The following is a 23,587-nucleotide window of genomic DNA, read 5'->3' on the forward strand; positions in this document are numbered from 1 at the left end:
AATTTGGGATGCAAAATTTAGAAATTTTTTCACCTAAGCACACTTAATAGACCACCTCTACTCACAACAATATGCTCAAGATGCAAAATATATTCAGTTTTATATTTTGTTATTGTTTTTATATACGGACAGCTTGTTTTTTTTTTTTTTCATTAAAAAATTAACCATAATTTTTTTCTTTTGAAAAATTGTTAGTGTTGCAAAATTGCTGTGGTATAAGAGCAAGAAAACAGTTTCAACTTTGGGGTGGTAAGAAAATCACAGTACCTTGGCATTGATTATTTTCCTATAACAGCACACCACTAAGTGTTTTATTCCTTACATATGCAACAATACAAAAAGTGAATAAAAAAATCCATGTTTTGTCAATGGTTTACATGGTTTTCAGTCTAGAGTCATGGATAGATGGATTTCAGTTTTCACCAAGATTTTTTTTTTTAATTTTGGTGCATGATTTGTTTAGTTTTTCATCATTAAATAATTTAATTACTGTCTTCCTGGCATGCTGTTAACAAACCTAAAATAATAACACAGATATTGCGTGGTGAGCAGTGTAGATATACATTACTTCAGCGCTACACTGGAGTACATTCTGTAAGCCGTGTGTGTGTGTGTGGGTGTGTGTGTGTGTGATTACTCATCAGTTTTATTTTAAGTTAACAGAGATAAATGGTGTCAGATCAACCGCCCAGTCTTTGCCGTATTCACTTCATTATTCCCTCATTACTACCTCATTTCCCCGCATTTTCCCATCCCAGTGTTTGCATTCTCTCGCCATCTCGTTTCTCCATGTTGCTGATTCCAGGGAGACGGGTTCAGAGGTGGAGAAACTGTTCAGCACTTCCCGTCCTCCATCCTCCCCTCCCCCCTGTGTCTCAGTTTTCTGTTTCTCTACAGGTATAATCCCTCGTTCTCGACTCCTCTTACTAATTGACGTAAAGCAGGATCCCCAGGCAGGCCTCCTGGCGTTGTTGTTGTTTTGTGTGTGTGTGTGTGTGTGTCTTGTATCTGAGAGAACCGGATCACGTTGATGCTTGTTTTTGCAGTGTGCAGTAAATTGGGCTTCCCATGTGGTGCACTAGGTGCGGTTAGCGTTGCCACACACACACACACACACACACACACACACACACACACACACATAGCAGCACGGAGCACTTGACATGACCTCAGAGCTATGTGCTGAGCCGAGTTTTTTTTTATTACACGAGACCCTTACCCTAGGCCCTTCATTCACAGTGTCCACTTATGGACATTTGATTTAAGGAAGTTTTTAGGAAAATATTATATTAAAATCACTTAAAAATTACTTGAGACTGTTACTTTAATTTCGCATAAAACATTATCTTGATTTCTCTTGTATATCTTTACAAATCTCTACTTAAAATCCCAAATTAAATACAAATAGTAAATACAATAAAGTGTGACACTTAAGCTTTTTTTTTTAAATATTATTTAAGACTTTTTTTAAATCCTCTGAAATCATCTGTGTAACAGTTCTTATCTCTGTACATTTTGTACATCAAACAATATTGCTATATACTGTTAAAAATGTATATTTTCTATAATTATGTCATCAACATGAAATATTTTAGACCTGAATGTTAACAATTTTCAATTTTGTTGCGAATAGAGTTTTAAAAGAGAAGGCACAATACCACTTTTTCTTTTATTGATATCAAGGCTTTTATCAGATTAAAAAGAAACAACTAAGATTTAAAAAGACTTTTTAAACTGAAGCACTTAAAAATATGACTTATTTTATTTTATTGAGTTATGTGAGAGTAGTTTATTCAAGTCTTTGACAAAAAAAATCAGACGCTGCAAATATAATAAATATAATAAAGTATAATGTATACATATAATAAAATCAGTCCTAATAAGTAAATAGGAAATAGATTGAGTAAATAAAAAGAAAATACATTTTTCCAGTTCCAATATATATATATATATATATATATATATATATATATATATATATATATATATATATATATATATGTATATCTTTTCCAGATCCAGGATTTTTTTTCTCAGATATACGATCCACCATTTTCTGCTGGTAAAATTCTGGCTATTGGATCAGTGCCATCTCTAGTTTTAAGTTTAAAAAAAATAGATGAAAATAAAGTGCACCATAAATTCAATGTCTTAAAAAATTATATTTATTAAAATAATAAATATGTTATATAATAATAATAATAATAATAATAATGATAATAATAATAAGTACTGTGCAAAAGTCTCTTTTTATAACTTTGTTATAGATTTTTATTGTATGACTTCTACATTATTGATTCAGTACAAAAACATTTTAGATTCCAAACATTAGTTTTCCAGCACAAAATTAAATGTTACAGAAAAATGTTTGTATGTCAGTAAAGAAAGCAGCAGATTACATAAGAGACACTTTTGAAAAAAAAAAAAAAAAAACATAATGAAGGCTGCTGGGTTTTGCTGCAAAAATAAGAAGCAAGTGTGACAATCAAAGTCTCCAGACGAACTGTGGCTGCTTCTGCAAAATGCTCAGTAACACTTACAGCTCATTTCCTTATTATTTTCCTGATTCAGGAAAAAAGAAACTGTACTCAAGCTGCATTCACATGTGGGGTGGGAGATTGAAGGACACACAAACTGGATTTCTACTAAACATTTATTATTAAGGTTTTTTCCGTATTGTTTAAGGCAAGCTCTAAGGTTAAGCTCATGTGTAGGCCAGCCAGCAGCATTTTTTATTTCAGATCTGAGCAACTGTTGTGAAGTTATGAGCTTTTCCCAGTATGAATCCCGCAGGCCGGAGACGTGGGCTGAGCCGAGGTTTATTGGAATGCGCCATTAGGCGCTCGTGCATAAGGGGGGATATATCATGATGTCCGTGTTCAGCGGTCGGTGATGTGAGGAGAATAGGCGACAAACAACTGCCGCTGGCACTAAATTCATCATCCACTGTTTTATAATAGCTTTCTCAAGGATGAGTGTACAATATAGTATGAAATATGGCCGTAAGTCAGACTGTTTAAATTGAAATGAGATGTCTCTCTCTCTCTCTCTCTCTCTCTCACACACACATACACACACACACACACACACACACACACACACAGATGGAGTATGTTAAATATTCTATCACTTTAACCAGACGTTAAAAAATAAATGCATGAATACAGTGAATAAGAATAGAATAAAGCCGAAAACAAGCCTGTCTCGTCTTCCTGCTCCATCTTCAGGTCCTTCAGGTGTGTGTGTATATTCCTATATCTCATGACTCGTGTGTGTGTGTGTATGTGTGTGTGAATCCACAGCAGCTTGCGTGTCCTCTCTTGGCTGTCGTTTGACAGACAGCTCCAGTGACGCGAGGCAAGTGGAGCTGTGTGGCTGTCCGTCAAACACACACTGACCAAAAACAGTTCCTGACCCTGCACACTGCTACACACACCCTCCTAATGTGTGTTTGTGCACCAGTGCGAGCAGAGTAACATACTGGATGCTTACATGTTTCCCACGGCATGCTTGTAGGAAGTAACTGTATATAAATCATTATTTGAAAGATCTAGTATAGAAATGCATTTGAATATATATTATATGCACAATGATACAGATGCACAAAAATTCCAAATGTCTTCTTATTCACTGTCTATGCTCACTACATAGGCTATAACCTAATGATGCTGTAGAACCTATGTAGTGCACTAAATACCAAATAGAACGCCACTTAAAAGAGTGACCCGGGTGAGCGTCTTTTGGAAATTAGCTACATTAGCATATATTTAATATCACTTTTAAGTGCTGCAGTGTGTTTTCTGTCTAAGAAACCATGTCACGTGTCATGCGATTGGAGAGCTTTGACAGTGGTGTGTGTTTTCATGTGCGTGCAGGTGGGTGATATTACTTTCAGCCCGTCCTTTAAAAGCGTCTTGAAGACGGGTCTAATAGTCTCAGATTGATGGCTTTGCCACCCATGCTCTCAGTGCTCTGTCCTCCTGCGTGCCCCTCCTTCGCCAATCTCCAGTAATTAGATTTGCTAGTCTCGTGAGAAAAACATTTTCTAGGTATGTTTTATCTCTTGCTAAACGTACATTTCACCAGCTCTTCCTCATTTATTACTTGGATTCACTTCAGCACACTAGGGTCTTATCGGAAATTGCTTTGAGCATCGAACGTCGGGCGTTTTAGTTACAAACGTCTAATTGAGGGAATATTTATATTTGCCGCGGCGCATCCGGCATGGCCGCCAAACTCCTCTTGCTTGCTATCAAGCTACACTAAGCTAAACATTACATGCTAGGTGGTCTCTGGGCTTGTGTGTGTTTTTTGGGAAAGTAAACATTGATAGTGGAGAAAATCCAGGAATTTGTTTATTTGCTGTGCGCCAGTTTCTTTTAAAAAAAATCATATTTTTAACATCTGAATGTTTTCTTTTTTTTATGCTATATTAAGATTTTTCCTTACGTTCCTGCGATCTTGTGAGAGTCAAGCTGGCATAGATAAATCCAGAAGGGGAATATCGTATGCTTGTCATGCATGGAATACATGGAAATTGGGTGTCACGTAGGCCATGACAGCTTTATTAAAAATGTGTACAGTAGCAGTGTGTAACTCTTATTTGCTGAGAGAATATGATGCGCTTCCTGATGTGTGATCAACAGGCTACCGTCTGAAGCTATTCAATATAATGTGATTTAGAGCTGTTTTGATACAATGTTAGGTGATTCAGGGTGATTGAGTGTTATTCACACAGTGAGATTTTAATCAGACAGATAGAGCTCTGAGGTGTGGGAGGCTGTGGCCCATTCATTGGAACTGAAGCCATACCTCCTTCATTTGGACTGACACGTATAACGGCCACGCCTCCTTCTCTTGGACTAATACACACATAGGCCATGCTTCAGTTACTCGGACTGACACAAAAGCCACACCTCCTTCACTGAAACTGACAGACACAGAGGCCACACCTTGTTCATTAGGAAACCACGCCTCCCTCACTGATACTGACAGGTATAATGACCACTCCTCTTTGTGAGGACTGATGCACACAGAGGCCACACCTCCCTCCCTGACACTGACAGGTATAATGACCACTCCTCTATGTGAGGACTGATGCACACAGAGGCCACGCCTCCCTCCCTGACACTGACAGGTATAATGACCACTCCTCTATGTGAGGACTGATGCACACAGAGGCCACGCCTCCCTCGCTGGCACTGACAGGTATAATGACCACTCCTCTATGTGAGGACTGATGCACACAGAGGCCACGCCTCCCTCGCTGGCATTGACAGGTATAATGACCACTCCTCTTAGTGAGGACTGATGCACACAGAGGCCACGCCTCCCTCGCTGACGCTGACATGTATAATGACCACTCCTCTATGTGAGGACTGATGCACACAGAGGCCACGCCTCCCTCCCTGACAATGACAGGTATAATGACCACTCCTCTTAGTGAGGACTGATGCACACAGAGGCCACGCCTCCCTCGCTGACACTGACATGTATAATGACCACTCCTCTATGTGAGGACTGATGCACACAGAGGCCACGCCTCCCTCCCTGACAATGGCAGGTATAATGACCACTCCTCTTAGTGAAGACTGATGCACACAGAGGCCACACCTCCCTCCCTGACACTGACAGGTATAATGACCACTCCTCTTAGTGAGGACTGATGCACAAAGAGGCCACGCCTCCCTCCCTGACAATGACAGGTATAATGACCACTCCTCTTAGTGAGGACTGATGCACACAGAGGCCACGCCTCCTCCTTAGATCCTTCACTGAGACCGACAAGCACAGAAGCCACGTCCCCTTCACTAGGACTGATACACGTATAGGCCATGCCTCTGTTCCTGGACTTGTAATTAATTAAGGCTAATATGTAATTGTATATTTTGTAAGAAAGAGCTGCACATGATATTTGACTTTATCCACTTTCATTTCTTACTAAGATCAACCTCTTGCATGGGAGCATTTAACATATTCATTCTTTATATGCACTGATTTACATGGATAACAGAACTGAAGTGCTCACTGTGAAGCAGAGAGCGTGGGATAGTGCACTTACCAAAAATTCAGTTTGAACAGGCAACTTCCAAATCAGGGATATCTTTAATTAATAAGTAAATCTGCTAACCGACTGATCATTTCACCCCCTGGTCACTGGCTCTGTTGGAAAATTTATGTAAAAATGCATGTATACACACACACACACGCACACACGCACCCCTTTAGTATGTTATTTGGGGAAGCTGATTACATGTCAGCAAAGAAATGCAGCCAACAGGGGTTTAGATTAAAAAAAAAGTTTAAGTGGGGGAAAAAGTGAGGAAGTTATGTTTAGATATGCCACTTTGACTGATTACGAGGCAGTTCCACACAGCTAAAAAAGCTCAGTGTGTGTAATTTACTGAGGATGCAGTTCTTGTGGCCGATCTGCCACACAATGCTTTATTTACCTTGCTAGCCAATATGAATGTGTCAAAAAATATGCCATGCAAAACCCAGCTTAAAACCTGGTAACGTGCAGGAAATCCACTCAGTTTTACAAACACACACACACACACACACACACACACTTTTCTTGCATGTGGAAGCACAGTATGATTTGGACGAGGATAAACACACACATATACATATTGTTGAAATAAGACACATGCCATTATCATCCACAGTGGATAGCATGTGCGTGTGTGTGCATTTGCAGGCTTAAATATATGTTTGCTTGAAGCCCATCTCACACCCCGCTCCGCTTGGCAGTGTTTTGTTTGGTTTAAAAGCTTTGCAGCCACCAGATGGTTTTCCTGCCATGACGCAGTGGGTCCATCATTAGCCATTGGCAGGGGGGGAAGCGCCTGTTGTTTGCATTGGGACTGTGCTGGGCAATAGGAGGACGTGTGTATGTGCACCTCACGTGGGTGTTAATCGAATTTCATCGAGTCCGACACTCGTCCTCGTCCAGCGACGGCGCGATTACGCTTCAGGAACCTCATTTTCAGCCAAAACTTCTCTCTCAGAATCTCTCTCAGATTCTCTCTCAGAATCTCTCATGGCTTTGTTTTTTGTCAGTCTGCGCTCATGCTCCTCCGCTATCATTAAAATCGTACCAGGAGTCATGAGGCTTGAGCAAACAAACAAAAATAAACTGAAGAAAAATGATTGTTGGTGTGTGAACACCCTGTAGGCACCAGATGCACATATTTGCGCAATTCCTGTTGGCCTGCTGTGCTGTTTCTTTGAAACCAAGTATTGCGTTAGTGAGTTTACGGCTTTCACACTTCTCAAAACGAACAGTGAGATATTTCTCCAGGTAAGACGTAGGATCCTATCCATCTTTATACCTCTTGGAATTATAACTCAATCTGCTTAACACCTCCCTGTTTGAAACGCTGTGTTCACACTAGCAAAGATGCAATTAAAATGTCACTTGTTGTGCCGTCGCTTTATCTGTTGCAGCTACTACGTACGTAAAAAATAAATACTCGCCTGTCTCTTTGTCACTTGCTGATGTGAACTTACAGTTAGACTTGAAACAATACAATAATACAGAACAATATTTGAAACTTGAGAGAGATAACATGATGAGCATGTTATAAACCTGTTAGCATTCTATTACTCTGATATACATGAGTGTTAGGATGAATTTAGCACTTGTGTGTACAGAGCAGTCTAGAAATTTTGGCATCCTTCCTAATAAACGTTGTAGACGATATTTAAAATTTTCCGCTCAAACAATAGATTTATCTTTGTTCTATGAAAAATAGTTCTTATTACAGATACTTTTTTAATAGTATGATTTTCTGTCCTAAAATACAAATTGAAGGATACGTTATGATGTTTGGGGGTGCACTTATTTTTGCTGACATGGTTTGAGTCACTGCAAAACACTTCCAGGATGACCCCGTCCCCATTTACTCAATATGATGGTTTACTTAATGGTATCGATGAGGATGAAAATGGTGAAAATCATGTGATATGACCTTCACAGTCACTAGATCAGCTCAGGCGTTATGCAGGGTAGGGAGAGCAAGATTCATGTGAAACCACCACATTATTTTTTTCCAAACTGGCACTCATATAGTGTCACATGGCAGCTGAACACGCTTCGAGGAGAGCACTAATTACACTATTGTAAGTCGTAATTAGTATACAGCAAAGCCATCCGTCCCACATAGAGATCAGGGGCAATTACACTGTCTTGAATCCGTGCCACCGTTGGGGTTCAAACTTCAATTCAATCTCCAACGCTTGTCTGATCCCCAGTCCGTCATGTTTCATGCTTCATTGTTCCCTTGCCTCTTGCTGCATTTCCAGTAAAGGCTGGAGGTCTGCAAAACTTTTTTTTAAAAATCCTATTTAAATTTTATAAACATGAACACAAACACTGTTGAATGTGTATAGAAGCAAATGTTTTTTTTTTGTTTGTGCACAGACATAGACAGCACAGAATTTTTTTGAAAGAGGTGCTTTATGAAGGTCAGTTTGTATCTCAGATGGCTATGTGTGTATTCATCACTCTGTTCAGGCAGGAAAAATAAAGTGATAATACATTGTTGTGTGAAAATGACCGTATAATCGTGAGATGAATGCAGAGTTCCTGTATTTTGCAGACGACAGTATTTCTCTGGGGATTATCCGTGCTGCCACTGGTCTCTCTGTATTTGTCATTTGCATTCTGCTCTCTAGTTACAGTTTTGCTGACATTTTCCCGGCGTGAGGTCAATATCGGAGTTTCAGGCATGCCGCATTGATCTCGACCCCCCAGGTGAACTCTTTAGCATTAAGGAGCATGGCAGGTCGATTCTGAATCGTTAGCTGGATGTCCGCCGCACGCTCACTGCTATCTCTGACCCAGATTCACCCAGGCATCTTATATCTCATATGTGTCCCTGGATATGGGAAATGAATTGGCATGATACTGCATCTTAAAGGAAAAGCCCACTCTGAAATTACAGTGGTGTTTAATAGGAGAAAGAAGTTCTCGAGCATAAAGCATAGCAGTCAGGTTTCGCTGCTAGCTCCTAAAACACAAAAGCGCAAAAGCTTCTTTTTTCACTCACTGTTTTCATGCGACGTTACGCAACATCATATTAATGAGAAATCCAGCGTAGATGTAGTGGCTCAAAGTCCCAGAATGCAATGGAGCTATACGATGCTGAGTCACGGCTTGTTAACGATGTACGAAATGACGAGTACAATGACATTAATGGTGGTATTAGCAAGAAAGTTAAAGCTTTGGAAGCCAATCTTTTTGAGCTGAGTAGACAGACTAAAAGGCTAAAGCGCCACTGTAGTGCTCTCTTCGAAAAGCTTTGTGGGTAATGTAGTTGAAATGGAAAATAGACTTTCTTTGACTTGCATAACAAAATAAATTGTGGACGCCACTGAAGATCACATGTTACTGTTAAAAATTAATACTTAATATGCAGCATATCTGAGTACTTTGAATCCCTCGCTCCCAGATGCACTTTTTCATGTTTCATCGCTGCATTAGCAGCCCAGCGATGACAGACATGTCTCTGACAGTTAGATTCGTTATGGCTGTCAGACAAGACAGATCTGCAGTGATTAATTGTTTGAAGGTTTGAAAATGAGACGCGAGCGACAATAACAGTCTCCGTATGTGACAAATCCAAACGGGAGCTCGGCGATACTGATTTCTCACCTCGACTGGCTCCGAATGCACAACCTGCGACGCTTATTGTTGAAGGTAAGATAAAAATAAGTGTGAGGTTTTCGCTGAAACACATGGCTATCTGGCTGAGATCCAGCTCCTCGTCGAAAGTGTTGTTTGCTTCGCGAGTATGCTTTCAGCAGCATTTCCTTTTAATCTGTTACTGTTATTTTTCTCTTCTCCAGAGAAGCTTTTCTAGCTTCCTCCATCGATAATGGATAATGAGAGCACATGGAGTGCTTGCTTGTGTGTGCGTGTGTGTGTGTGTGTGTGTGTGTGTGTTTACATGTGTGCAGGCTTCCTGTGCAGCATATAGCAGTAATGAAGCCTGAGGGGAGCATAATGCAGCACCTAATGGACTCAGGATGTGTGTGTGTGAGAGAGTGTGTGTCAGAGAAAGAGAGAGGGTAAGAGACAGAATATGAGAAGGAGCAGGAAAATGAAGGTGAAGACTTCATGTGACTGGCATATGAAGTCCACAGGAGTGACCTGTACAGTGAGCTCCAGCTTTTATATATATATATACCAGAGGAAAATGCATCTCTCTCTCTCTCTCTCTCTCTCTCTCTCTCTCTCTCTCTCTCTCTCTCTCGCTCTGTCTCTGTATCTGTCTCTTATTTGGCATGTCTTAGTATGTGTTTCTCTGTCTCTGTCTGGCCTTCTCTCTCACACACACTCTCTCACTCTCTCTCTCTCTCTCTCTCTCTCTTGCTCTGTCTCTGTCTCTGTCTCTGTCTCTTATTTGGCCTGTCTTTGTGTGTGTTTCTCTGTCTCTGTCTGGCCTTCTCTCTCTCTCTCTCTCTCTCTCTCTCAGTCTGTCTGTCTTTTTTGTCCTTCAGTGGGGCTGGGTCCCATAGTACAAGAGCCTCTGCCCCAACTCTGCATACACACACACACACACAAAACACACACACTTCTACACTCATACTCACACTCACTGGAGCAAGGTCTGGTTTCTAGTTTAATACAGTAGCTGTGGGAAGCTCTTCTCTCTCTCTTTCTCTCTCTCTTCTTTCTCTCTCTCTCTTTTCTCTCTCTCCCCCTCCCTCTTCCACTCCACAGTGGTGTTTAGCATCATTAGCGCCCTGCTACGAGCATTAGAGCTTCTAATCTCATACAGGTGCACCCTAGATTAAGTACCCTGTTCCTCCTTTCATACAGCTCTCTATAGCTCTCCTACCTAACCACTGTGTCCCTACCACCTAATGGAGTGGAGCTGGTGTGTGTGCATGTGCGTGTGGTGTGTTTGTGCATCTCTGTGTGTGTTTTAACCAACCAAATAGAACCACAGATCTTTATTGTATAACAGCTACATTTATACCGAGAATTCCAGGAATTTAGCAAATATATGAACTGCCTTAATACTAACTAGCTAATGTCAGCTAAGTTGCCACAACCAAAAGCATGTAAAGAAAGACATGACAATGAAAAAAGTATCATGTATATTAGCAAAATATGAGCAACAGTGAAGAATCTGTGGGATTTAAAAATTACACATTTAAAAACTGCACATATTTTCCGGTTGCATGGTCATATCCAGTCTTGTAGAATAACTTGAAAATCTTGTCCACAGTCTTGATCGGATCCAGCAGAGAGCCTGTGCTGATGTGTGACTGAACTGAAAATGAATGACTTCTAGTTTGGTGTGTGCCATCTGTCTGAAGCAGTGAAAAGCTTTGTTTATTAGGGTTACCGTCAGTGAACAACGGCTGCCATGTATATGTATATGTGTAACAGCCAAGGAAAACTTGGCATATGTCGCTGATCAAATTCTCAAATAACAAATTCTCAAATTCTGATCAAAATCTCAAATAACATACTTTGACACCTCAATTTCGAGAAACCACAAATATATTTCACCAAAATAACATGGAGATATTTTTACTTTCTTTGTAACCTTGCTTAGGCTGTCTTCCAGCAAAGATCATGCTGGGTAAGGAGCCAGTTTAACAAATGCTCAGGTAAAAACAGTCATTCTGCAGAAACGTGTCTAAAACCTTGCTAGCTAAGTGTGATTTCCTCACACAGTGAACGACACGCTTTGATCAAGTTAATAGATAGCTACATGCCTTAGTGAAATGGACATAAACCTAATCGAGCATCTATGGGATGTGATGGACAAACAAATCCGATCCATGGAGTCTTGGTGCCAGATACCACAGCACACCTTCAGAGGTCTTGTAGAGTCCATGCCTCGACGGGTCAGAGGCAGCACAAGGGGGAGCTACACAATGTTAGGCAGGTGGTTTTAGTGTTATGGCTGATCAGTGTATGATATTATTATTATTATTATTATTATTATTATTACTACTACTACAACACTATTCACTACACTATTCATTTTTCTCAAATATATATATTTTTTGCAAATATACGCCTTTAATGGCTAATCATAAACCACTTAATGAGCAAAAATTCCCAGACTACCCCTCAGTTTTAATCTTGATTATTGTAATTAAGGTGTTTGTGCATCGTATTTGATTAGTTATTAAAAAAACACAATAAATAACTAAAAAGTAAAAGGAAATGCAGAATTGTTTTGTATAAAGAGGAAATAAGATAACACATCTGGGTTAAGTGTAACCCTAATGTTCAAGTCAAAATGACCCAAACACCATGCGCTTTGTTCATTTTCTCAAAAGAACATAAAAATTATTAGCTGCATCTCATTTCCACCTGTCAGCTTGAGCGTACTGAGGTGTTAGAATGAAATTGACAATTTCCATCACTGCCACACACATTATGTGCATCTTATTTTTCCACTCCCGACTGCATACTCGCTCTCACACACGTCTGCCATTAGGAATGTGTGAAAACTTTTAATGTTGTTTAATCTCATAACTTTGCATCTTTTTGATGAAACTCCTTCATCTGTTTTCCTATGTTACCCACAATGACTGCCTGCTGATAGTGGCGCAGTCCTCGCCTGGCTTTATCTCTACCTAAAGAGAGCGATGCAGTGGCGCTTTTGTGCTTTAGTCTGTCTAGCTCTCTCACCTGTTCATCTGTACACTCTGCTCAAACAGGTCAGCTTCCAAAGCTTCATGCTAATACCACCTCGTTGATCGCCGACTAGCTAAGCTGAGTCTAGCTGCATTGCATTCTGGAACTTCAGTCCAACGTTTGCGCTAACGTCTCCCCTACTCCACTATAAGCCATTGAAGTGACCTATATACTGTGTTCACCTGAGTGTATTGGCTATTGTATGGTAGCATATTGGTATAAAATGGCAGCGTCAGTGGGAAAGCCAGTGTTCTGAGCAGTGAAGATGAAGAAGAAGATGACAGAGGAAGATAAAGACAGTAGTTTAGGAAGCTAAAATTGGTCAGGGAGTGACATATCTCCATCCACTCAAAATAACACAAGGCTTTTCCCTGCGATGTGTTCATTCAAAGAGATCAGCCTCTCTCGCTCTCTCTCTCTCTTTCTCTCTCCGTCTCTCTCTCTCGCTCTCTGTCTCTCTCTTTTTCTCTGCCCTTGTTCTCTCCTCTCATGGGACTAGCTTTAAAGGCCAACCATCATTACATCCAATTATTGTTATTATGTTTAACAGTGTCGCCTAGTGCTCCTGGCCTCTATCTCTTTTTCTCTCTCTTTCTCTCTCGCACCCCATTCCACCTCTGACCGCTGTCTAGGCACCTCCCAAATTAATAAACGCCCATTTCCCAGCATCCCCGTCTGTCTTGCCGCGGCTGACACAAGGCCTTCGTCGAGCTGCCCAGCCTACGTCCTGTCCTTGTAGTGCTTTCGGTAGCTCTGTGTGTGTGTGTGTGTGTGTGTGTGTGTGTGTGAGAGAGAGAGAAACAGAGTATCTCTGGAGTTTCACCACACACTGCACTGTGCTCAGAACCTCTGTGTCTCTTCTCTCTTTTTAATTACTGGGAGGACACAGCGCCTTTATCTGTGCCTAACATTTCTAAAGTCAGGAATATAGCCGTGTCATCATGTGGGTGGATGAGTACAAGACTCCAGGACCTTTATTTGTACAAAGCGGTCATAATAACTTTTCATAATAAGTTGGCTGCCATTGTTTTAATGAGCATTCATGCCTTAAATTTGTGACTTAAAAAAAAAAAAAAATAGGCATAATGGTTATTCAGATGTGTCGCCCCCACAGGCTTTTGTCAGCTTGTAGAGAAGCGCCTGATATTGTGATTGGAATAATCTTTTCTTTCTACACTTTTTTTTTAAAGAAGCTCGACTTGTCTCCGCCCGAGCTGAAATAGATGGTTGTCTCGCCTTTCATAAGTGACGTCTGTTATGCATCATTTCATACGCACCGACCTTCAAGTCTCTTCCTAAGAAAGAAAGAAAGAAAGAAAGAAAGACAGGGCCCACTCTGTATTTCTCTTTATTCCCCACATCTCTACTTCCTTTCTCTTTACCCTTTCATGTCACTCTGTTCTTACCTGCCGTTCATCCCTCTGGAAAAATAATGGTTTTTTTTTTTGTCTTTTTTTTTTTTTATAGTAAGCGTGACCATGCCCTTATTCTATCAACTGGAGCGTCACTAATGTAGCAAAATGTTTTCTGATTCTCTTTACTCATTAAGTTACCACATTACCATAATTAATTTTTGCATGTCGAACATTTTGCTAAATGAAATTAATTAATTAAGGTCAAAGTCAAAGGCATTGCTAGTTTTGGGTTTTTTTCCTTTTTTAGAAAGACTTTTAGAAAAGATGTCATGTCTGCTTAGTTAGTCTGAATATTAACTGCAAATCCATAGAAAGTAATTTGAAGGAACTTTTTGTTTCCACAGACATTCAGAAATAAGAACAAAGAACTATGTAGCTAACTCCTGTAGCTAGCTAGCTAATTGTCTGCTAGCGAGTTGCCCATTTAGCAGTTAGCGAGATAGCACTTTACATAACAAGATCGCTAAAGGAAGATGAGCTTTACCTCCATGTGGCAGATAATTTAGCTAATTTAACACAATCATTTTTTTGAAGCTTGAATTTGTAAACCTTCTTGCTGGCATGTTGTGTCAAACTTGACATATTCTTGCAGAACATTATGCTAACACACACACAGCCACCGGGGTTATACTCTTGAAAACTTTAAATTTAAACCACCATGAACAAATGTGCTTACAACAGATTTGGGATTTTTCTTAAAATGGCTGGCGTTTTAGTAAAAACACAAACTAGCTTCAGCTCCCAAAAGAAGTCTTAGCTGTGTGTGTGTGTGCGTGGGCTGGAGTCATGCAGCATTCGCCTGCTAGGGTTTGATGAACGAATGCCAACTGATGCTGTTCACTTTTCCTGCTTGTTTGATTTTATTAGCTTTTAAGCATGCTGTCACGTTTAGCATCACAGATGCCTCAAACCAAAGGCCGTGTTTGGTTACAGTGGTGTGCTACGTATTCACTGAAACCTGATATTGTTATGTTAGGTGATTTAGCAGATATTTAAAAGCGGTTTACAAGAAATAAGTGATTATGTCCAGATATTTTAACCTACAGCCTTCCACTAACAGAAGTGTAACTAGTGTCTAGTGTGGTGTGGTATGTAATTGAAGTTTTTCTTTATTAGATCATACTATGATCAACTCGATCAAAGCTGTTGGTTAAAAGGTTAACTTATAACAATAATCAGGGTTTAAGATGGGCAGTAAGATTTAAAAAAATATCCTATCATGACTATCAAGGACATTACTATGATATATGATGTAAAGATTAATAGGTTTGCTAAGAAACTTCCAGCAAAACATTAAAAAAAGTCTACCAAATAAATTATTTAACACTGCAGGGGGAAAAAACAATTTTTTACATTCAGTGCAAAATTTGATCGTCAGCTGTTTCAAATCAGTTTGTCATTATTAAAAATATATTAAGAAGAAATCACAATATCCATCATATCTCAGAAAAATGTTTTGTGACATAATTTATCACAATATATACAGCTCTACTGGTCTGTTTATTATTCATGCTGTAAGGAACGTTTTACTGTCAAAACAATAAGCAGTGTACTGCTGCATTTTTGTTCCCCACGGTCCAAACAACTTAAACGCTGCTCTAAAGGTACAACAGTGATCATTAAGTTCCAATTATGTGCCTTAATGCTGCTGTTCCTCTAACTAAAGATATAAAAGACAGTCTTAAGGGTATCACCTCAGTGACAAACATTTATATTCCAAAACCACAGATTTAGTACTTTTTTGTGCTAAATTGTACACATGGTGCAGTGGTGTATTTAAAAAAAAAAAAACAAGCATGCCATAAAAAGGAGCGTGGGATGGGTCTTTTGAGAGGACGATGCATTTCAGATTTGATTACCCAGTTAAATGTTTGAGGTTCCAGTGCTCAAATACTGAAATTATTATTTGGGTATTCTGTGTACTAATGTTCATCCACATGAAGTCAGAGAGAAACTGTGAAAAACAGAAGACATGTCTGGGAATATTTTGAAGCCGAGGACAGCACTGTCATGCTAGTAAAGCTTGACACTGTATTGTTTTTTTTTCCCCACACTGTAAAAGTATGCTATAGTCATGAGCTGCGATTTGCTGTCTTAGAAATTATAAAGTGACGTGCTCATGCACTGCGACCAAAGACAGCCGAAGTGTGGAATTTTTTTTTCTTTTTATCAAAATCTCAAGAGTGAGCGCTGCTGTGACATTCAGAAACATTTAATTAATTCATATAAAGTGTTCACATTATAATGTTTATATAACGGTACCAGCCTTGTTGGGTGAAGTTACCACGCATACTAACAAACAAAAAAACTCAACATCAAGCTTACACTGAAGAATAGACAAAGCATGTTGTCCATTTTTATCCAGCCGCAGACTATATACTCCTCTGCTTCGCTTTTTAAAACCGTGTTTTTGCTAGGTATAACATTGCTACTATTATAACGAACGATTGGTCCTGTTTATGTGATGTAAGTAGAGCGTAGTAGGTTTTTTTTTAAAATCATAGATCTATTGTTAGAGGATGTATAATCTAGCATGGAGGAAACATGGTATCGCACAATCTGTTATAGAATTCAGCCAAGATTTCATTGTAATCATCATGTACAGTGTGGCAAGTAACAATCTTCAAATCACACAGTCTAAAACGGGCTTTAGAGGTGCATATCAAGTCTTTTTACTCTCACGCATGCGGGAGCAGGCAGTCAGACATAAAGCTCGCATGACAGAAGAGTGACATTTCCAATACAAGTCATGGACACAAATCAGGTACCTCGGGTTTACAGATCAAGTGAATTTCATTCACTGGTTTGATAAATATAATGGACACATACCTGTACTGATCTTTAGGTTATTATAAATGTGCATTATTTTATTTATTAATAGTCAGTTACTATTTTGTCAGTTACTAATTACTATTAATTTGTGTCATAATGATCGGTTGACATTCCTAGTCCATACATAACTAAACCTTCTTAATAGTCCGTCTTAGACTCACACTTCTGCTGTCAATGTTGTTAAGTATGAAAAACCTGTTATCGAGTTTAGGTGCCGATTTTCCAAGCACAGATTAAGCGTCTCACCACTGCTAGCTATCCTCTGTTGAATGATCTGTTTTGGTCCAGGGCACGGTTTAATTTGTATCCTCGCACAGCCATATTAGTTACATAAAGCCCATTAATACGGTTGAAGGAGCGGTCAGTAGAAAGCCGTGATGGCGCGTCTTTGTTGTGCCATCACACATCCAGCTACCCGATGTGACCTTGTAACAGGCGAACAGAGGGCTATTAATTTCCATCAGGACACGTCGAATGGCTCCCATTGTGCAGCGGTGAGCCGTGTGTAGCAGATCAATGCAGGGAGGAGACGGGCAGAATATGGCACCTCTTAAAGCGTTGTTAGCCAGGCACTAAAGAGCTATTTGAATAACGTGTTGCTGACACATGGCCCGCTCTCGAAGCACTCGCACTTCACGCTTGGTTCACGCTTCATGCCTCGTCTTTGGTTTTGCCTTTACCTCAGATTCTGAGGTAACACTGTTCATTATCATTGCAGTAGCCTAAAAAAAAAAAAATGATACCCGGGCTGTACCATCTCCCCTGATCAGGATGTGTGTGTGTGTGTGTGTGTGTGTGGTCAGTGAAATCAATATGTCCTGGACAAGTCCTCTATGTGCACGCCCTTCTGGAAAGCGAATCGCAGGGAATGTTAATGATAGCAGAATTGGGGCTGTCTACGTCACACACGCATACACACACACACACACACACATACACACACACACACACACACACACACACACTCCTCTCAAGCAAAAGACAGAAGCAAAATCCAAGGTTAAGTCCATGACTGAGCAAATCTGTCATGCATCTCAATGAGTTCTGACCTGACCTTAACTTTTAGCCTGATGGCTAGAATGGGAGATAAAAGTTGCTTTGTGTTGGGCGTGTGTGTGTGTGAGCTGTCTGCGGGAATCGCACTCGGGGTCAGCCAGAGTGTTTGGCATTTCCCAGTTTTATTAGATTCTGGCCGCTCTGAGAGGGTGCAGGCAGTCTGGGCTGGCTGCTTATTAACTAGCGATTAGCATGCACCACTGCCCAGCTAAATTCATTCAGAGTAACCAGATACAGAGACAGAAATCAAATATTTTGCCCACGTGAAAAAGGAACAGAACTTGACCAGTGAGGCGGCTTTAATTCAGTAGCCAAGGTTCTTGTGACTGGAAGGTTACGGGTATAAATCCCAGGACTGCCAGGGAGATTTTGAGCCATTTAACCCTTTAAGCTTTAACTTAATTGACTGGCCAAACATTGGTGTATCTAGCTAAGAACTAATTATATTAGAAAAACATATATATATATATATATATATATATATATATATATATATATATATATATATATATATATATATATATATATATATTTATTTTAACTGTGCCCTTACATATCAAGATCTTAAATTCAGATCTTTCTAGAAACTCACTTGTTGCTAGCCTGCTAGCTGCTAAAAGGTCATGATACTGGTGATATTTCTTTCCTTCTGAATGTGATGCCATAGTTATTAAAAAGCAAATGCTAAATGCTAATCCATTATCTTGACTGTAGTATTAGCTGGATTGTTCATGTACTGTATTATCAGCTTCGATAAGTTGCAGGTTTGACACACTTCATTACTAGTTAAACAGCCATGTAAAGTTTTTCTCCATCTGAATGCCATATAGAGCAAACCCTCAATGCTAATCCATTAGCTTAACTGACTAGCTAGAGAGTGGAGAGTATGTAGTATTGTAGATGTATATAGATTCCTTTCCTAACTCATTATCATAAATCAACCCCCAAGTCTCAAACTGAGATCTTTCTAAAACTCAAACCTGACAACTAGCTTACTTGCTGATGACACAGATGAAGTTTTTCTCCATCTGATCCTAAGCTGAAATCTATTTTTCATGTTTGAGTCATCCTGTCTTTGTACGTTACCGGAACTTTTTGCATTCGGGATATCAAAAGATTCATGGATTCCCACGGGCGTCTTTTTTTTGTCAAGGCCGAGCTCATTTTTCAGAGATTTTGGGCTTCTGTTTCCTTCCCGCACACCATGCCAACCCACGATTCTCTGCTTCTGGAAAGCAGAAAGGGTAAATCAGATGCGTCAGAACGTGTTCAGTGTTCACTCGGGTTTAGAGGAGGCTCGGCGCCGGTGGTCTGATCACAGGAGACGTTGTGTGGTCTGTTCTCAAAAGACGGCATTTCGATAAAATGACATTCCTTGACATGTGCTTGTAGCCTGACTCTGTGTGTGTGTGTATGTGTGTGTGTGTGTGTGTGTATACGAGTGTGTGAGTGTGTGTGTGAGTGTGTGTGTAGAGGGCTTTTGGGTGTATTGGATTGTATTGATGCTGATTGTCTTTGACTGGGTCTCGAGGACAAAGACAGAGGACTCTGTTATTTGTGTGTGTGTGTGTGTGTAGAGGGATGCTTGTTCTGATCGTGTTCGGTTCTGCTTGTGTTCATTCAGGGTAAAATCTCTCTCCGTCTCTGCTATAAAGGAGGACAGGAGGTGGAGGCAGTGCTGTTGCAGTAGTACGGGGCCACCAAGTGTCAAACTCATTCTTGTTTTTAGCCTGGCCCACATACCGCAGAAATAAAGCAATCAAAATGTGCGTGTGCCCCTCATACATTTTTCTCAGTGAGTGTGTGTGTGTGTGTGTGTGTGTGTTATGATGAACAATGGTGTGCCTGTGTGTCTCTGTGTATATACATGTATCTCTGTCTCTGCCGACTTTATTATTTGTGTGTGTACAAATGTACGTGTGTATATACAACGCCTGTCCAATTCTTTTAAGAATTACTCATTTGAATATTAATGAGCTTATAAATGTATACTATGGCAGAGTATAGCAGTATGCATTCATATCGCATAATATCACATTGATATTTATTTATTTAAAAAAAAAAAGATTATTTATTTATTTATTTATTTTTAATTGACTCATTGATATTTGGCCAGTTTTTAGATTTCTTTGGATCCCTTTGTTTCAAAAAAATGTTGTTAAATCACAAGTGTGTACTAAAATACTATTTGAGATTTAGCCATAGAAATAGTGTTCATTCTTTCATACAAGTGACATTTATCCAAAACTTTTAGGAAATGCATGTTTCAAAAGACATACAGTAAGTGAGTAAACTAAAACATAGACATTTGAATGTGAGATTCAAAAATTTGGTTCGACGTGCCGAGTAGACGCCCATGCCCAGATTTCCCTGATGACGGTTGGTTGTTCCTGTCATCCAGTGCCAGTGAAGTGTCTTTGAGGTGCGCTTGAGCTTTTGTGGGTTCCTCTGAGGGAAAAGGGCAGCTTGGGGTGACCCAGGAGAAGGGCAGTAGACATTGGCATGGAGCTCGCCGTGCTGTGTCACTCCCACAGTGGATGCTCTGTTCCTCCTTCCTCTCAGGCTCTTCCAGCTGAGCCGGTGCCAGGCGGCCTGTTGTCCATCACAGCACCCGAACAACTGTCGTTATAGCAGACCTGCTGGGCTGGAACATGATCCCGCCCTCCTGGCTCAGTGCTGAGCTGCTACTGGACGGCGACCAGGCCTGATGTCCACTGGCGGAGCTGTTAAAGAGATTAATACGGCTCTGTCGGAGACTTCTGGAGAAGAGAGCGTAGGCCTGGGCTGTGGTTCGGATCCAGGAAGAGGCGTATCAAATGCGTGTGTTTGTGAGAGAGAAGTGTGAGAGCTGCTGGTGGGTAACACTTTGAATGCTGACAATAAGCTTGTGTGTTAAACAAGCAATCTGGTTGGATAACACACACACACACACACGCAGAGCGACTTCCTCTGGCGTGCGTTTTTGGTACAATTCAAACACACAGCAGGACTCGAAATGGGATGTGTCTTTACATGTTCCTCTCCATCCCCTGCTATGCTACATCACAGACAGGAAATGATATATGAAAGAAGAAAAAAAAGAGAGATAAAATGAGAGACTGCAGTGTAAAAATCTGCTATTTGAAATCAAACCCTCCACACAGACACTAGAGAGGCAGATTTAGTGATGGATGGGTGCCAAGACTTGAGTATGGTGATTGAGAGGATAGAAGGAGAACATGAGTGACATATTGGGAGGATAGTGGCTCAGTTTGGCACGCCGCATCACATAATTACATTTTGTGTTCAGAGCGCATCGGCAATCGATAATGTAATTCATAGAAAAGCCATAGTGAGCCGAGGCATCCGTATTCAACCGCGCACTCCGGCGTCCATCCGCAAGAATTAGAGAGGAGAAGACAAGGAAGCTGTTTGTCATTGAAACAAACAAAAAAAATAACCAAGAGTCATCCATTGTTCATAGAGGAAATTCTTTTAGCCAAAGCTCTTTGAGAGACATGATCTAAATTTCATTACAAGTTTGACTGATGTCTCTGTAGCCACGCGTCCTTGTTGTGTAGTCAGCAGATGGACAAACTATAGGAAACAGCTCTCGCCTCTTCTTTCCCTACCCTCCTCACACTGACTAGAGTGGAGCATTTTTCATCTCTCTCCCTCTTTCTATCTCTCTCCCACACCGCTCCATGTGATTGCGGCGGCGGATTGTTCCGGGTCGGCCCAAATCTGAAATGGCACTCACCCCCAGGCCCTGCCAGACCCGATTTGTGGGTAGGAAAAGTGAAAGGCACGCGTTCTGATCCGCAGCCTTGTACCTTCGCCTGCATGGGTGGCCCCCTGTTTCCGACTTCTGACAAATCCACACTCTGTCTCTCTCTCTTACTGGGCTAAGCCTTTGTTCCACAGCAAGGGCAAATCTGGGTGAGTTTCAAGAACTCTCAGATAATTATAGCTCCAGGATTTCCACCTGACCTGTGTTATAGAGTGGGCTTGTTGCTGGTTGGTGTAGTTGGTGCACTTACTTGTGTGTATGGAAGGCATCTTCTTCAAAGTCACATCTCGAGGGTTCTGATACAATTGTGTTTTTTCGCTTTTCATCTGTGTTTCATGCTGTCTGAGGAATTCTTGTTTGAGCTAGACTTACAATTAAAGGTACAGTCTGCTAGTTTTCAAGATGTTAGCTGAGATTAAACAAATAAAAATCCAAATAAATACAGCCTCTCCTTTTAGTCTCCTTTTATCTATATTTCTTGTTTTGTGATTTGTCAATTACATTTTTATGTTATTTTGGATTTTAACAGTTGTAATATAACCAATATGATGGTCAAAAAGTACAAAGCTACATAATCTACATTTTAATCAATATAAAATTACATCGGGTGTGTTTTAACTGTTTCATATTATTTGTTTTATATTTATTTTATACTGCTCCAAAATGTATATAAAACCAGCCCTAGCTTTAACACACGAATTTCCACATGAATAGAGTAAAGCAAATGGTTACGATTTTGCAAAATTTATTTTTTCCTCTAAGTAGATGTTTTATTTATTTATTATGTTTTATTATCTTGTGGAGAAGTACTTTTTTTTTTTTTTTTTTGCAAAAAGGGTTCTGCCTTAAAAATCACTGATCCCACCTTTAATACTCTGGATCGTGTATCTCATGACATAGAGACTTTTTTTCAACCCTTTTTTTCATCCTCTGGTTCTCCCAGTGTTCTGCGCCAGCTAGTCATCGTTTACACAGATGAATTCAGGGATAAATACAGTTCATTAAATTCGATTTAATTCCGCTGGAGTGGCTCAACCTTCTGTCCATACTCATGCTCAGGGATGAAACCCTGCTATAGCACCTGGTTCTCAGATATCAGCAGTGGCTTTTCATCTTTTTTTTATCACACAGGGTTCTCAGGCTTGTTCTTCAAATACTCAGCACTTCACAGCTTTAGCCTGGCGCTCACTCACTTGCCAATCAGCCTCCATTTATTTATTTAGCCCTTCATACATGTTTAAATAGGGAGAGGCAAGCTGATCCCATAACAGTCAGGTCATTTATGTGTGTGAGTGTGTGTGTGTGTGTGCCATTTTCTCTCACTAATGGAACATTAAAAACAGGTTGTTGTTTATAAATAGGTTAATGACAGGGTTTAGCCAGAGATCAAAGTGTTACTGTGTCTTCCTGCCTCTCTCTCTCTCTCTCTCTCTCTCTCTCGCTTTGTGTGTGTGTCTACCTTCCTTGTGCTCAGATCTTCCAACCTAGCCACTTTATTAGATCTTCTAGACCGTGTTTTCAGTGGTCTTTTTCTAATTAATGCAAAATGGCAGTAAGAAGCTCTTATATAATAATCTTTCCGAAGATAGTAGTAACATGAATGCTGACCACTCCATCACACCACCACTGTTTACTTCTGCTCTATAAATCCTTTTTAATAGAGAGTCCTGTGTCTAAATGTACTTTCCCATTAGTGTGTGTGTGTGTGTGTGTGAGAGAGCTGGCATCTCCCTCATGTGCAGTTTTGTGCTCTAGGTTTGGCATGTGTGTAAACAGGAGCAGTGAGGAAAAAGGAGTGCACTGAGACACTGAGATTTTGGCCTGTGTCACACAGGATGGGTTAAC

The 23,587-nt window shown here is 40.2% G+C and overlaps 1 protein-coding gene across 2 annotated transcripts in view; it reads left to right on the forward strand.

Annotated features, from left to right (window-relative positions):
- The window catches only part of ptprga (protein tyrosine phosphatase receptor type Ga), a 261,551-nt gene that overhangs the window by 43,568 nt on the left and 194,396 nt on the right, over positions 1 to 23,587 (forward strand). The window lies entirely within an intron of this gene.

Source organism: Pangasianodon hypophthalmus, chromosome 20 (genome assembly GCF_027358585.1).
Source record: "Pangasianodon hypophthalmus isolate fPanHyp1 chromosome 20, fPanHyp1.pri, whole genome shotgun sequence".
Lineage (NCBI taxonomy): Eukaryota > Metazoa > Chordata > Actinopteri > Siluriformes > Pangasiidae > Pangasianodon > Pangasianodon hypophthalmus.